The sequence below is a fragment of the Anthonomus grandis genome, chromosome 13, assembly GCF_022605725.1.
Source record: "Anthonomus grandis grandis chromosome 13, icAntGran1.3, whole genome shotgun sequence".
Lineage (NCBI taxonomy): Eukaryota > Metazoa > Arthropoda > Insecta > Coleoptera > Curculionidae > Anthonomus > Anthonomus grandis.
The window spans coordinates 25,285,254-25,301,528 of record NC_065558.1 but is presented as its reverse complement, the minus strand read 5'-3'; positions in this window follow the sequence as shown (position 1 = coordinate 25,301,528).

The window sequence follows — 16,275 nt, the reverse complement described above, 5'->3', positions numbered from 1 at the left end:
GCCGGATATTACTATGCAAAGATTTGATTTCTTATAGGTTATACCTAGTTCTCTGTTGACTATGTTGTAATCCCTGGCCTTCATTGTTTTCAGCCTTGGTTGTTCTTAGAACAGTAAACAACCACAAATGCCTATAACTGAGAGGTTTTTTATCACTGTTTCCAGTTATTTTCATTAATTTTCCTTTTATGCTGTTGCATTGTTTACATTTTCTATTATGCAAGTTTCAAGGTTTACCTACCTTGGGAAGCTCTGTTAAATGAAGGGTCATGCCTTTTGTGGCAAAATATAATATAAATTATGATTCGGTTTTCCGCGGTTTTCCTGAAAAGCCGGTTTTCTTGTACACAAATGATCATTTTTTGTTTCGCTGTTTTCACCTAAAAATACCCGGATTTGAGAGCCGAAACTAAGTTTGTTTACCATATAAGTTGGCTTCCAAATTCCTGCGATGGGTATAAAAAGGTTCCAGGTCCACCAAGGTGACACATTCGGCGCAGTAAGGTCGTTCGATACCTTTCGAGCGAAGTACCAGTAACTTTTCCGTATTTGAATACCGTTAAATTTTCAATATTTTTATTAAAACTTTGTTTCGACGTTGACAGTGTGAATTGGGTTAGGTAAGAGCCACCTGTTAACAGTTGACCGGCCGCTTCCAAGCTCGCGTATTGATTCTAAATAAAATTTTCAGTCGTGAGTATCTTGCGGATCGCCTAGTTTTTAACGATTTGTCGACGACACACTTGGGTATATCGTATACACTAGACGATATAGCTTCTTCCTTTTTTAATACGTGCATAATGTGACAGCATCCTTTTTTAAACGTATTTGTTTTATTTATTGTTTACCAATAGTCATACCAGGTTTTTATTATTATATCTAATAGATTTAATTCGACCCTATTTTTCACAACCTTCTGTTAATAATAGGCAGAGGAAGTAGAGTTACCATTGAATGGTTTTAGTATGTCAAGATGTGGTGCCTGAACACTATCTTTCTTCGTGTTTTGTAGGGCAGGTAGTAAACGGGTAATTAAAATAATGTTTCATTAATTCCGTTCGCGAAAAGTTATATTCTTGTTTGGAACCAGAGAAACACTCACTGCATTTTGTATTTAATTGATAACTTTTATTGTTGATTTTTTATTTTCTGCTCTGTCCGCGGACGTATCATTCCGCTTAATTTTTTTATTGCTAGAAAGTACTGCTCAAACACTATCTTTCTTCGTGTTTTGTAAGGCAGGCAGTAGCCGCATTTATTAATTGGCTTTCTCAAAGTGGTGAGGGACAAGTAATAACCGAGTCCGTGATATCATAATTACTATCCGTATATCAACAGAGTAGAGGTAAATGTAGACCGATTGATTGAGATTGCTTCGCTGTTTTTGACAGATGATCAGTTTTTTCTTACGGAACACCCTGTATATGACTTCATAGTTAAAAAGAGTCAAATTTTCTGATTTCAAATATATATAGTTTAACTATGTTTTATTAAACCGTTTCGGAAATATCGGGCTCCAAACTTTAAAAAATTATATATTGAAGATCTTGGTAGGTGCTGCATTGTTATTGTTTGACATTTATTAAAAAACAAATCATTCAGATGACATTGTCATTTCTTGTTTGTTGACCCATAAATGTTAAAAAATGCCGTACAGTGATGAAGAAAAATGTGACATCGTCCGTATATTTTATAAAAATAATAATAACGCAAATGCCGCCAAAGAGGAATATCGTCGAACATTTCCTTTACGTGCTATTCCGGCAAAAAATACGTTTAAAAATATAGAACGAGCATTTTGCAGGAAAACTCTACGAAGAAAACGTCGGACAGTTCTTGTCGATCCAGAAGAAGAATTATATTTCGAAGGTAGGTAAGTTTTTACTAATTTTTGAATACATTTAGATCTACGCTATCATGTTCGGGCCTTTGTCTCCCTCAAATTGCCCATCAAAAATGTTGAATTTCTTTTTTAGAACACCCAAATCATTCCATAGAAGATGCCAGAATTTGCTTTGATCGGTCGGCCAAAAAAATTTATTCAACTTTAAAAAAGTATAAATATTTTGCTTATCGAATATTACCTGTCCAAACTTTAAGTGTAGAGCAAAGAAATAAACGGGTGGAATTTTGTCAAGAGATGCTAGTGCTAAAAGAAGAAGATAATAACTTTTTTAAAAAAATTTTGTGGACCGACGAGTGCACCTTTACAACCGCGGGCATTTACAATCGAAAAAATGTTCGCTTTTGGTCAAGAACAAACCCTCGAATAACAAGGGAAATTAAGTTTCAAGGGCGGCAATCTCTACATGTATGGTGTGGAATTTTAAATGACCAGGTCATAGGACCTATTTTTTATAACGGCAACTTGACGGGAGAGAGATACCTAGAGATACTTACTTATCAAATTGGAGCTAAACTTGAAGATCTACCCATAAGACAATACGAGCAAATAGTTTGGCATCAAGATGGTGTCCCACCGCATAATGTGTTACCTGTTTTGAGATTTTTAAATGAAAGATATAACCTGTGGATTGGACGAACTGGGCTAATTCGTTGGCCACCAAACAGTCCAGGCCTGACACCTCTTGATTCATTTCTGTGGGGTTACCTGCAAAATAAAGTTTACGAACAAAGAACTGAAAATGTCGAGGAGCTCCGCAGAAAAATTATTACCGCGATAGATGATATCAATCAAAATCATAGACAATTTATAAGGAATACACAAAATTGAGCAGGATTATATAAACTGTATTGATAATGGTGGTGGTCATATAGAGCAGTTATAGTTATAATTACGTCTAAATTAAAGTTTAACAATTGTTAAAATAATGTATCCTTGTCAACAAAAAGATGCTAAATATCACCTTAGTAATAATAAATCTTCTGTTTTTATTGTTTCTACTCAATTTATTTATCTTAAAAAAAACGCCAAACAATAACAATGCAGCGCTTACCAAGATCTTCAATATATTATTTTTTTAAAGTTTGGAGCCCGATATTTCCTAAACAGTTTAATAAAACATAGTTAAACTATATATATTTGAAATCAGAAAATTCGGCTCTTTTTAACTATGAAGTCATATACAGAGTGTTCCATAAATAAAAAACTAATCATATGTCAAAATTTGACGTTTCTAAACGAAAAAAAAAATTTCGACATCGGATTCAAAAATTTAAAGTAAAACCCCAAAAGTTTTGTATTAAATTTTTCGCATTACTCCTGTAGGGGGGGGTCAATATATGGGGAAAGACCCTGTACAAAACATCGTAACCCCGTCCCTTAAATCATACTATTTTGCGTCATTAATAGAGTGTTGAATTTTCCGGTACATTTTCCCAAATAACTGCCTGTGCTTAATCATAGAAATTGGTAATGGAGAATGTTAGATTTTAAGGACACTTTTGTTCATTTAGTTTTATGCAACCAAACCTGTTACTTACTTACTAGTATTTGTAATAATAAAGATTAAGAGTAATAAGATTTTGCTACAACCGGACAGTCTCTACCTGGTTTCTCCACTGTTTAAAGGCTTACCCGAGAGGCTAGAGGGGAGTCTAAGCTCCTTTAATTACTTAGAGTGGCGCCCGAGGCATTTTGTCAACTTTTCTCCTATAACTGTACAAGGAAATAGTGAGGGAGGTTGGCAGGTACCTTGGGACGTCGAAGGTTGGAGGGTGGACAGTGTGTATAACTTATAAGTTGAGCACGTCGTAATCTGTATGGCAAAAGTCCTGGGTTGGGTTGGGTTGGGTTGGGTTGGGTGGATCTATCTATGTTGTTACCTGTGTTAATGTAATCTTATCTTCATTTGCGCACACGGTCGCGGTTGCTAAGAAGCTGAAAGAAAATTATGTGCTTTAGTCAAAGCTATAAGTATTTCTAAGGGGACGTTTGAAATTATTTATTGAATTTTACCGTGGCCTGATGTGGTTATTGTTTTTCTGTTTTCATTTATTGTCTTAATATTACAAGGTTTTATAAATTTATCGAATAATTTTTGCCTTTGGTATTTTTTTATATAAATTTTCTGATTAGGCATAAACATTTCAGGTTTATCGCGGTTTTCGTTAATTTTATTAATTAACTTTATGCTCAATAAGATTTTTATTCAGATTTCAATATAAAAATCTAGCTTTTTCCTTATGGGAATTTACTTAGTCAGATAAAATAATTTAATCTAATTTTATGTCAAATGGATCACTCGGTGAAATGTTTCCGCTGATTATATCTATAGGCTTCAGTTAGAACAAAAATAAATTGAATTTTATGCAATTTAAACAGTTCTGTAAATATCGTATTTTTAAATTCTGTACCATTATCTACTATTATTGGCTTTGATACGCCGTGATGAAAAAAGAATAAAAGTAATTTGTGAACGATTTCTGTAGCAATTAAAGATGAAAGAGGATACGCTTGACCGTATTTTGAAAGAGCTACATTTTTAGTTTGGATTGTCTCTTTCGTATGAATTTCTATTCTCGATCGAGCATTCACATTCGTGATAAGTTTACCTTTTTTATAAATTATATTATAATCGAATTCATCTAGCTTAATACGCCAACGCATTAATTTAGAATTAGGACTTTTGAAAGAGAACAACCACTGAAGGGGTTTGTGTTTATTATTTTTTTTCCAAATATCTAGGGGCAGAAGTACATGGTTGCCCATACGATAGCTAACAACTCTTTTTCTGTTGTAGAGTAGTTTCTCTCAGAATCATTACGCGTTCTCGACTCATATGAGATGGGTAGGTCATGACCAATAGTGCCTTGCAATAGTGTTTCTCCAAGGGCTACGTTGCTTGCGTGTCCGTGGTGAGCTTAAAAGTTTTACTGAAATCTGGGTATTGTAAAATCGGTTCATTGCTTGGCAAATTTTTGCAAAGTTTAAACCATTGTAAAAATTCATCGTTGTGTTCAATTTTTGCACTTGGTTAAGGAATTCCGATTTAATTTTTAGATATAATTTGATTAACATTAAATGATTTTTAAAAATATTTTGATGTATTGTATTTAAAAAAAATGGTCATTACTCACTCAATTACGGTTATCTATTATTCAAATTTATTTTAAAATTAATATTTAGGTTATTGTATTGTATCTTTGCGAAATCCTTTATAAACTTCCTGTAATACTCTAAAAGTCCTAAGAATCCTTTAATATCCTTCGTTGTTTTAGGAATTGGGATTTTCTTATGGCTTTTATTTTATCCGGATTTGGTTTGACACCGTCTGCTGTTACGATATGTCCAAGGTAAACAACTTCTTTGCGTAAAAATTCGTACTAATCCAATTGCATTTTGAAGTTAGATTCCCTAAGTCATTCGAATACACTTTTAAGTAATTCTAAATGTTCTTGTAATGATGTAGAAAACACAATAATGTCATCCAAATATACAAGACATTTTTCATTCTGTATTCCTTTAAGGATATTATCTATGACTTGCTGAAATGTCGCCGGTGCGTTTTTTAACCCAAAGGGCATGCGCATGAATTCATGATGCCCTTGTTCTGTGATTTGTAAATTTAGTATTAAAAGTTGTTTTTTTGATGTCATCTTCATGCATGTGGATCTGATGAAATCCGCTTTCCAGGTCTAGGGTGGGAAAATACTGGCATTTGCCTAGTTTGTCCAAAAGATCGGTAATGTTGGTCAACGGATATTTATCATCCAGGGTTTTGGCATTTAGTCCTCGGAAATCTATGACAACTCGCCACTTTTGAGTGCTCGATGCATCTTGCTTCTTGGGGACAACCCAAATTGGGGAGCTCCATGGTGAGCTACTGGGGCGAATAATTTTTTGTCCTAGCATTTTATCAATTTGCTTTGCTACTTTGACTTTGTGAATCTGAGGATAACGATATCTTTTGGTATATACGGTAATTTCGTCTGATGTTCGAATTCGGTGCTTAATTTTGCTAGTAAAAGTTAAGGAATCATTTTCATTGTAAAAAATGTCACTGTATTCTTTTATGGAATTTAATATTTTATATTTTTCTTCTTCATTAAGATGATTCGTTTGGAATTTAGAAAAATCTAACCAAAGTTAGATTTTTCTAAATTCCAAACGAATTCAAAATTCAAAAATTTTGCAAACGAATACTTTCATCATTTACTTCGATCATTTCGAAAGTATTTTTATGAAATTTTTCAACTTTAATCTCATGAAAAAAATCTAAAGTTACGGGATCTATATGGTTATTTAATATTGTTGTTAAAGCAAGTCCGTTTCTAGCAACTGATAAGCATTCTGGAATTTTACAGTTATGAAACTTTTGATGTGGAACTATATTCTCACCATTTTTAACAGACGTTTTAACTTTTATAACTTGCTCGACTCGCGGTGTAATTGTTATGCAATTTAAGTCGTATTTGGTTTCTTGAAATTTAAGTTTTATGTTAGAGTAAGGCGTTACTAAGTAACCTTTATCTAAACCGAGTTTTGCTTGCAATGTTTTAAGATTATCAAGCCTTATTAAACCATTAAAAATTCTATGAAATTTAAAAAGATAAAATTTTAAATGTTTAGACTTAGGTAAATTAACAATTTTTGAAGCAGGAATTAATGAACTGAATTGATGTGCTGATTTTTGGAAAACAGTTGAAACTATAAAAGGATCATGAAAAATTTTATCGGAATAAAATCTTTCTGAAATATTGTTGAATCTGAGTTTATTAATATTTTTATATTACCTTCAGGGAAAACAATATATGATAACTCGCTCAAATTTAATGTTTTAAACGAAATTATTTGGGATTATCACGTATTGGGGTTCTCTTGGGAAAATTGTTGAAATTTTTTTCATTGGGTTCATGAACTTCAAAACTTTCATGACTTTGAGTCTCAGATGACTCATTACTTTCATAGATTGGGGAAATATTGTTCCCATCATTATATTCACAAGCTTTATTTTGGTAATATTTTAATCATGTAACCTGCTTACGGGATCATTAATATTATTTGTATTAGTTGATTCCGTACTATATAACTGCTCGATTTTAAATTTTGAGGGGTTGTACTTAGAAGTACCTGAATTATTTGCAAAAGGTTTAAGTTGTGTAGATTCTACTCCTGACATACGTTTGTCTGAGGTTTAGGTCGACCAAAAACTTGTGAGTTAGTGAAAAATTGCTGGGGTTGGCTATTAGGGTTTGGTCTAATATTTACTGGTTGTGAAGGAAATGGTGTTCTATATGATTAAGAAGTCTATATTGTGTTATATAAGTTTGATTAGGGTTAAACGGTTTAATTATATTTTGCTGAGGTTTTGGTACATTAAATGCATTAGCCAAATAAAATTTGGAATATTATCTTATAAATAGTGAACATTATGTTTTTAAGTTATGAACTGCAATGCTTGCATAAGGCTAGTAGGTCTCATGCACCTAAAGAGTATGTAAAATAAAAAAATATTTTGAAAATAATTAGCATTATTTCTATTTATAAAAGCATCAATTACTGATTGACAAGTAACTAAATAACGATTAAGATCATTTAGGTTATCATCAAAAACAGGAATAAAAATTAAAGAATTCCGGTTTAAATTGAACCATAATTAAATGAATTAAATTACTACAATCTAAATTATTACGATTAAATATTTCCGTAGAGGCAACAAAGTCAACTGAGGGTTCAGTTATAATATTTAAAATCGATAAATCGTTAATTATATCTTTAATATCTGACATCAAATAATATATTCAATTAATGGTAAAAACTATCAATAGCACTTACATTACTAGAAGTTCAATCTTGGTCATGTCGATATATAAGGGTGAGGTTCTGGTTGAGCAATGTAGTCCCTTCCAAAATCCAAATCCTTGCGAAGATAGACAATCTTGGTTCTATCCCCCGATGTTAAGCCAGATAGATGTATTTTACAGTTCTTTTTTCCTTTCTTTATTCTGCAGTTTTTACTGTGAGGAAGTGTGTTTTTTTATTTGTGTTTGTGGATTTTTTTGATATTATACCTAAAGACCTTAAAATGCTTCGACCCTGGCAAAATAGGCAGAAAAATTTGGCAAATGACGAGGAAAGTGTTTGTGCGGGCTTATGGAGACTGTGGGTGCACAAGAAAAACAATAACATTTGTTATGAAAATAATAAGAGTGATCTGGACAGTGGTTTAGACTCAGGTAGTTCTAATAGTTAATTTTTTAGTCTTGAAGAGCAGAGGAAGAAGCGAGGGAAGTAGAAGCTACAGGGGAACATCAAGCAGTTTTGGGAAATGCTTGATTTTCCCTTTGGCAGGATATTGTCAAATTGCTAAGGGAAGTTGTGTATTTTAAATACAAAATATGTCCATACCATAGAGTTGGTTAAGGACACCCTATTCGCAAGGGACAAACATTTCTCAGTCTCAACCTTGCAAAGATAACTGATGGAAATTGGATTTAAGTTTAGGATGTTTAACAAAAGGGCTGCTGTAATGGAAAGTACTCGAATTGTCAGGTGGCGTATAGAATATTTGGAGAAAATGAAAAAAATTCGGGAGGAAGAAAGGTGCATATATTATTTAGACGAAACATGGTCTGATACACATGACACGGCAAAAAAAGACTGGACTGATAGTTCTAACAAATGTGTCCTAAAAGATGTTCCACCAAACAGGGGATCTCGGATGATCATTATTCATTGTGGTTTAAGTGGAGGTTGGGTGAAAGATGATATAAAAAATATGAAGATCTGTGGCTAAACTAGTTATTATTTTTTATGGTAAGTTAATTTTAATAATGAAACACGTTTAGAATTTTGTTTTTTACAGCTTACTGCCCCTGTTGTCCTTCAGCGATACAATAAAGACTGCTTCTTTCTCCATTCTCTGGAAAAAAGTCTCTTTTTTGCCGTAGTAAGAAAACCATTTTATATTAATTAAACAAGTTTAAAATTTTGTATTTTATAGCTTACTATCCCTGTTTATCCTTCAGCGACACAATTATTATGGCGGACCACTTTTTTGCGATCGACGCAGAATTACTTATCGATATCGCAAATTAATATGAGGTAGGGGTTTAAATACTGCACTGTTTTAAGTTAACAACTTATTATTGAATGAGTGGGCTGTATGAGGTTATAATATTCAAAGGATTAAAATTAAAATTAGCCCGTTCGGTAGCACAAATTAAAGACAAGCTCAAAAACTAATCTCAACCCCGAGTAAAAAAATATAAAATACATATTATTGCTTATGCACCACAACAAACAAACCATCGGTAAATCCCCGTCGTAACCGTTTTTAGCTCCACCAGCGGGCACACAGGCGACACTCGTCCGACGATTGGCCGGTTGACGCGAGAAATAGATCATCCACCGCGTATGACCATATATGGTTATACCGGGTGGTGCGTCGCCGAGCGGAACATAGGAAATTCCATCTAAATTTTAAGGAGGTCAATTATTGGCTTCCCTGTACAGTTTATAGAAAAAATGTAGGATAACTTTCTGAAGAGACCAATCTGGCAAACCCTCGTGCAAAGTTTCAAAAAATTTTAATAAGCGAATCTTGAATTATTCAATTAAATGTAATTGCAAAATTACCAAATTCTCGGTTAACGTAAAACCAGACACCAGCAAACAATTTGTTATAAGGCTTTGTCAAATCTGACGTACAGCCGAATACAAGAAATATTTTTTTTTTCATTTTATCAATCTCGTAACCATATATTCAAAGTAAGACACGTTAACATTACTTTTTTATCTAAACTTTTATTTAATATAACGATGAAGTTAAACAGTGCATCCCAAAAGTTATGTCTAAATTCATTTAAAATTCAGGTGTGTTTGAAAAAAAAAATCGCTCGGACCCGTCGATTTTTATTTCAAGTTGCGCATTTTTGTACGTGAAGTTTGTATATACAGGGTTGCTCAAAAATAAATTACGACTATCAACTTAATTTTTTCAAATAAAAGCACCTTTTTTATTTCATTATTGAATTTCGCGTGGAATTCTACGTATGTTTCATGCATCATGTCCTATACCTAAAGTCAATAGTTATTGAAAAAAAGATGACCAAACATTATTATTGAAGTTCACCTTACGAGTCACCTTATCTCTGAGAATTTTTATACAGAGCAAAATTCCATTCATTCGTGTTTTTTTATTGTTGGCTGGTGAACAGATATTGTCAAGTGTGAAGTGTATAAGCAAAGTTGCGGTTTTCACAATGGTAAAGTTAACGGAACGAGAAAAAATAGATATTCTGTGCATGGTTAGATTTGGTGATAGAACACATACTCAAAGAGAAGCTGCTCAATTATTCAATGAAATGCATCCTGATCGTCCTCCGATATGTAAAAAGGTGGTGAGTAGACTAGAGGCTAAATTTAGAGAATTCGGTCATGTTAGAGATCTGCCGAAATCTGGTCGTCCTGCTCGAGATGAAAATGAACAACTTGACGTTTTGCTTTCTTTGGAAGAAAATCCATGCACTTCTCTGTCGCAGATTGAGGCAAATTTACACATGGCAAACTCTATAGTTCACCGAATAGTTAAAAAGCATAAATATCACCCCTACAAAGTTATTCCTGTGCAAGAGTTATTTGATGATGATTTCGATAGGCGAAATGAGTTTTGTGAATGCTTACAAAACACGTGCAATCTAAATAATAATTTAGTAACAAATATTATTTTTTCCGATGAAGCCATTCTATTTGAATGGTAGCGTGAACAGACAAAATTGTCGATATTGGGCAACAGAAAATCCGCATTGGATGATGGAGGTAAACACCCAGTACCCTCAAAAACTAAATGTGTATTTTTGTGGTGTGGAATAGTGCGCGGAAGAGTAATAGGTCCCTTTTTCTTTGAACAGACTTTAACGGGATAAGTGTATCTCGATTTTCTCTAATTTGCATTAGTTCCAGCATTACTAGCTTTATTTCCAAATCCATTGGACCCAGATATCCTGAGGAAGAACTAATTTTCCAGCAAGATGGTGCTCCTCCGCACTATGCCTACATTTTTGGATGAAACCTTTCCCAATCGGTGGATTGGAAGGAGAGGACCCATCGAATGGCCTGCTAGGTCGCCTGACATAACACCAATGGACTTTTTTTTTGTGGGGATACCTCAAGTCGAAGGTATTTGTTAATACGCCAAATAATCTAGACGACTTAAAAGAGAGAATTCGCAGAGAAGTGCGCGCCATAACTCCGGAAATGATTGAAAATGTGCAACGAGACTTTATTGATCGTCTTGGAGAATGGCAATCATTTTGAATACTTAACTTAATTTTTGTTCTTTTTTTATTTGTTACACGAATCGCCTTTTTTCGATAACTGTTGACTTTAGGTATAGGACATGATGCATGAAACATACGTATAATTCCAATTTATTTTTGAGCAACCCTATATATACAAACTTCACGTACAAAAATGCGCAACTTGAAATAAAAATCGACGGGTCCGAGCGTTTTTTTTCGAACACACCCCTGAATTTTAAATGAATTTAGACATAACTGTTGGGATGCACTGTATAGATATTTATATCTATTTTTTCGTCGATTGAATAATTCATACTTGTTTTTAAATATCGACTGTCACTGATTTATTGACACTTTTCCTCACGTCAGTGACAATATTCATTTTACTGGTTCCCGTTTGGTTTTACTTGAACCGAAAATTTGCTAATTTTGCAATTACATTTAATTGAATAATTCAAGATTCGCTTGTTAAAATTTTTTGAAACTTTGCACAAGGGTTTGCCAGGTCCCTTCAAAAAGTTATCTTACATTTTTTCTATAAAATGTACAGGGAAGCCAATAATTGACACCCTTAAAATTTACACGGGTTTATTATCTGGTAGGTGGTTCTAGGTATTATCTGGAAAAAAGTTCCTATTTTGCCATAGTAAGAAAACCCTATTTTTATTAATTCAACAAGTTTAAAGTTTTGTTTTTTTCAGCTTACTGCCCCTGTTTGTCCTTCAGCGACACAATAAAGTCTGCCGCTCCCTCCATTCTCTGGGAAAAAACCCTTTTTTGCTATGGTAAGAAAAACACTGTTTTATTAGGAAAACAAGTTTAACATGTTGTTTTTTGTCTTGTCCAAAACTTGTCCATGATTTGTCTTGAAGAGACACTATAAAACCAGTTTAATTTTTTTACAGTTACTGCCACAATTGTTCTGTCCCAGAGAGGCAAGATTACTTCTTTCATAATTCACTGGAAGAAAAAAGGCTATTTTACATCTGAGGTGTAATTATTTTAAAAAAATTAAATTTAAAAATTATTTCTGCTACTCATGTACACTTTTTAAATCTCTTTTAGTACCCATATGCTCCAGTGAGAGATGAAGTTGGAATCCATAGCAGTAACAGAGAAACTGTTTCCTTCGTTAATGGGAGAAACTGCTTAAGAAAAAAGGCAAAAAAACCGAGTTTGAAAAATTGTATTAACTCTTTAGGCCAGATTTAAATGAGTGTTTAAATTTATAAAAGTACTAGCTAAATGCCCGCGGCGTTACTCGCGTAAAAATAAAAGAAAAGTCGAAGAAGGCCTCCAATAATAGTAAATGCAACCCACAATACACAAAAATAAAATCCGAAGCCACGGCTCAATAATTGTACATGCAACTCACAATACACAAAAATAAAATCCGAAGCCTCGCCTCATTGATAGTACATGCAACCCACAATTGCCACGCCGTTTTTCTTGAGTTCAAGGGGCCGGGCGCGATTAATGTAATATAATTATTATAAAAGCAAGACACAAATAATCTTAAAAATGATTCGTTAGATGCAGAGCGAGCGGTAAGACTCACCTAAGAGTCGAGTCACCTCTCAGGTATTAGTCTCGCATGGACCCGCCTTGTTGTTATGTCTACCAAAATATAAATAATACAGAGGCACTTTTTCAATCGTATTTATTAATCAGTTTTATGCGGCTATGCGATATTTATCATATCGCTAACACCCCTTATCTTGTGGAATTTCAAAAAGTTCGTTCGTATCCGGGGCCTACATTATAAAAAAACATTGTTGCAGTAAATTTTTTTTTTCTTAAGTTGATGCCTGCGACTCGTTGGTGCGGGCAGTCTCCGTTCAAACTCCGAAGCCACGCCCCCTTAGTTCTCGAGGTCACGGGTAACAATTTTCCCATTTTTTACCCCTTATTGGTGGAATTTCGAAAAATCCGTTCTTATCCGGTGCCTACATTATAAAAGGAACCCGTTGGCAAAATTCACGTTTTTAGCTATTGTAGTTTAGGCTCTGCGAAGATGAGTCAGTCAGTCAGGACAAACTCTTTTATATATATAGATTTAGTATCCTCACTGTAATTTTAGGATCATTATATTTAAAATATAGTGTTTTGTATAAGATTTTTAGTTTCTAGTATAAGCATTTATTTATGTTAATTTTCATCTAATCTCTTAAAATAGATATGCATAATAGGTTATGCACAATAACTAAATATGAGGCAAACAAATTAATAAATATTTCATTCATGATGCAAAGTGTGTTTTTTTTTTAAGTAAAACTTGTGTCTTTTACACGCATAAGATAGAGACAGCTAGATGGTTTTTAATGTAAAATGTATTTTTTATTTAAAAAAATATACTTCCACTTTTCTGACCACATAATTACTTTTTATCAAAAGATGTTGGTACTAAATATAGAGATGAATTTTTCATAAGTAACTTAATATAATAATAAAAATATAAATAAAAAAAAACAACAATAAAGGACTTAGAATGTCGTAGCCAAATTCCTCGTTAATAATAACCACCAAATAAAAATAAATCTCAATACCCACATAAAGGAAATATATAAAATTTGAAGACAACACAAAACATTTTACCCTTTTGTGTCCAAAAGTAAATCTTTAATGCCTTAATCTACAGAATAAATGGGTCTGAGTAATTTGTACCACCTATTCTCTCATCATTTATTATAAAGACCCCACTGATGGCGCTAAGATTTTACGTGCTTAAATCGGATTTATTATTAATTACATAAAAAAGTTTCATCCGAATCCTTTGGGAGTTTTGGAAGTTCTAGTCATTTATATTTTTTAACATCTAAGAATTCCATAATTTTTTACCAAAAAACACTCGTTTGTAGAGATCGGCTAAGATATTTATTATCTATTATCGAAAAAAGTTTTATCCAAATCCTTTGGGAATTTTGGGAGTTTTTTTCATTTTTTTAACATTTGACTTTTTAGTTAAATTTCACAACGAAACCTTAGTTTGTAGTGGTTTGAGGCCACTTAATTCGATTTAAAAAATTTTAAAAATTCTTTGGGAATTTCAGGACATTCGGGCATTATTTTGATTACATAACATAATTAAGGAGCGCGGACCATTGGTCGCTGGAAACCGACATATGCTGCATTCTCGATTTTGGTTGCTGGATACGATCGGACGCTAGCTTAACACACATTCATTCTTATCCCCTTTAACATATCTTTCAAGCTACCTATATATTTTTGTTCTGTGCTTTCAAGGAGATTGGATATATGTTCCTGTAGCTCCTTGATATCTTGGAGTGGACCATCTATAGATCTATGGATCTATAGATTATCTATGGATAACTTACCTACTATCATAAAATATTTGCGCAATTACTCGATTAGCAAATTGCGAGGCGCCAGTTATACACCCTTCACCCTATATATATATTATATATTGATAACTATGCACTTTATTTTAGCTTTGTAATCACTTTTGCTTCGCCTTATATTTTAATTATTGTTTTATTCGAGTCAGTCAGAGTTAGTAAGAGTTAAGATAAACTTCGCTTAAGCTTTTGTATTTTTATATTTTTATATACGTAAACTTACATGTTGGCTGTATGCCTAATAAATTGTTTTTTAAAAACAGAAAATCGAATACCCGGTTTTTAATTGGCGCAGTCGGTAGGATTGCCAAGGATCAGTATAATCGCTATATTGATTTTTCGTTTCGTCGATTTATTGGCAATCGAATCGGTCGAGAGTGTTTCGAATGGACATCGATATACTCGCTTTAGACCAAAGTTAAGTGCGAGCGGTTTGACTGAGGACATCGCGACCTGTGTTTGAACTATTTCGCATAAATCGGAGATTGGTACCACATAGACCAGTTTCGCGAGGAGTTGGACCTTGGAATTGGAGAACATACCCACCCTAGAGTCTTTCCCTTCATAGTATGGCAGTAACAGTCATCGCATTCATGTAAGTCAATTTTTGTTTAGTGCAACTTTTGTTTTTGCTAATGTCTATTAATGAATTAAGCAACGCACTTGAGAATTTATCGATTGAACCTTTAACTAGCTCTGATTCCGCTTCTTCAAATCACGAAGTGTTAAATATTAATTTAGGTATTAGTAAAGAAGAAAGTACTCTAAATATTGATATAGATTTATTCAAAGAAAACTTTTCAAATATAAGTGAAATTCAAAAATTGATTTTTAAAGATTTAGAATACAAAGATTCAACTAAATCTTGTTTAGAAAAAAATGGCACAATTTAAGCCTGAATATTTAAATTGCGTTGTTGCAATTTGCAAATCTATTATAGATACTTTTTATGACGCTAATAATGCCGCTAATTTTCAAAATATTTATATTTTAAATAGTTTATTAGGTAAGCTTTCAGGAAATGCTAGACTTACGAGAACCTCTAGGCAACACAATACGTTGTATGCGGCCTGTCGATTTGGCCGAAGCGATTCAACTTGTTTTACAAGAAAGTAACACGAAATACTTTCAAAATAACCATAATAATTTTTCACAAATACAACATAAACAAAAATTTCAAAACCCACAGAAATTTAACCCTCAACATCACAGAGATGTAAACCCTAACAGACATCACTATCAAAATAATAATTCTAATAATAAACCTTTTCCTACTGGCCCTGTAGATATAAGGCCAAACCCATTTTACAAACAACCACGTTTACCCTCAAACTCTGAAGTTTTTGGTAAGCAACAAAATGTATTTAAACCCAATCCAAATAGGCATTTACCTAAGCCTACACCTATGTCAATTTGTACTAACAATACAAATCGCCCTTTTACTTCGAATAATTTTGGAAACAATAGCTACCAAAACTATCAACAAAATAGACCCAAACCTATATCAGAAGAAGTGTATAACACACAACTTGACCCCACAGATAATGGGGATGTAACCCATTCATACAATAATGAAGAGTATTATGAAACTCAGTACGAAACTGAACCCCAAAATGAACACTACCAAACTTATGACGAATCAAAAGACTATGACCCAAATTTTCAGGATGCCGATTCCGACAATTCCGAAACTTAGCCCCACCAGTTTTGTCAT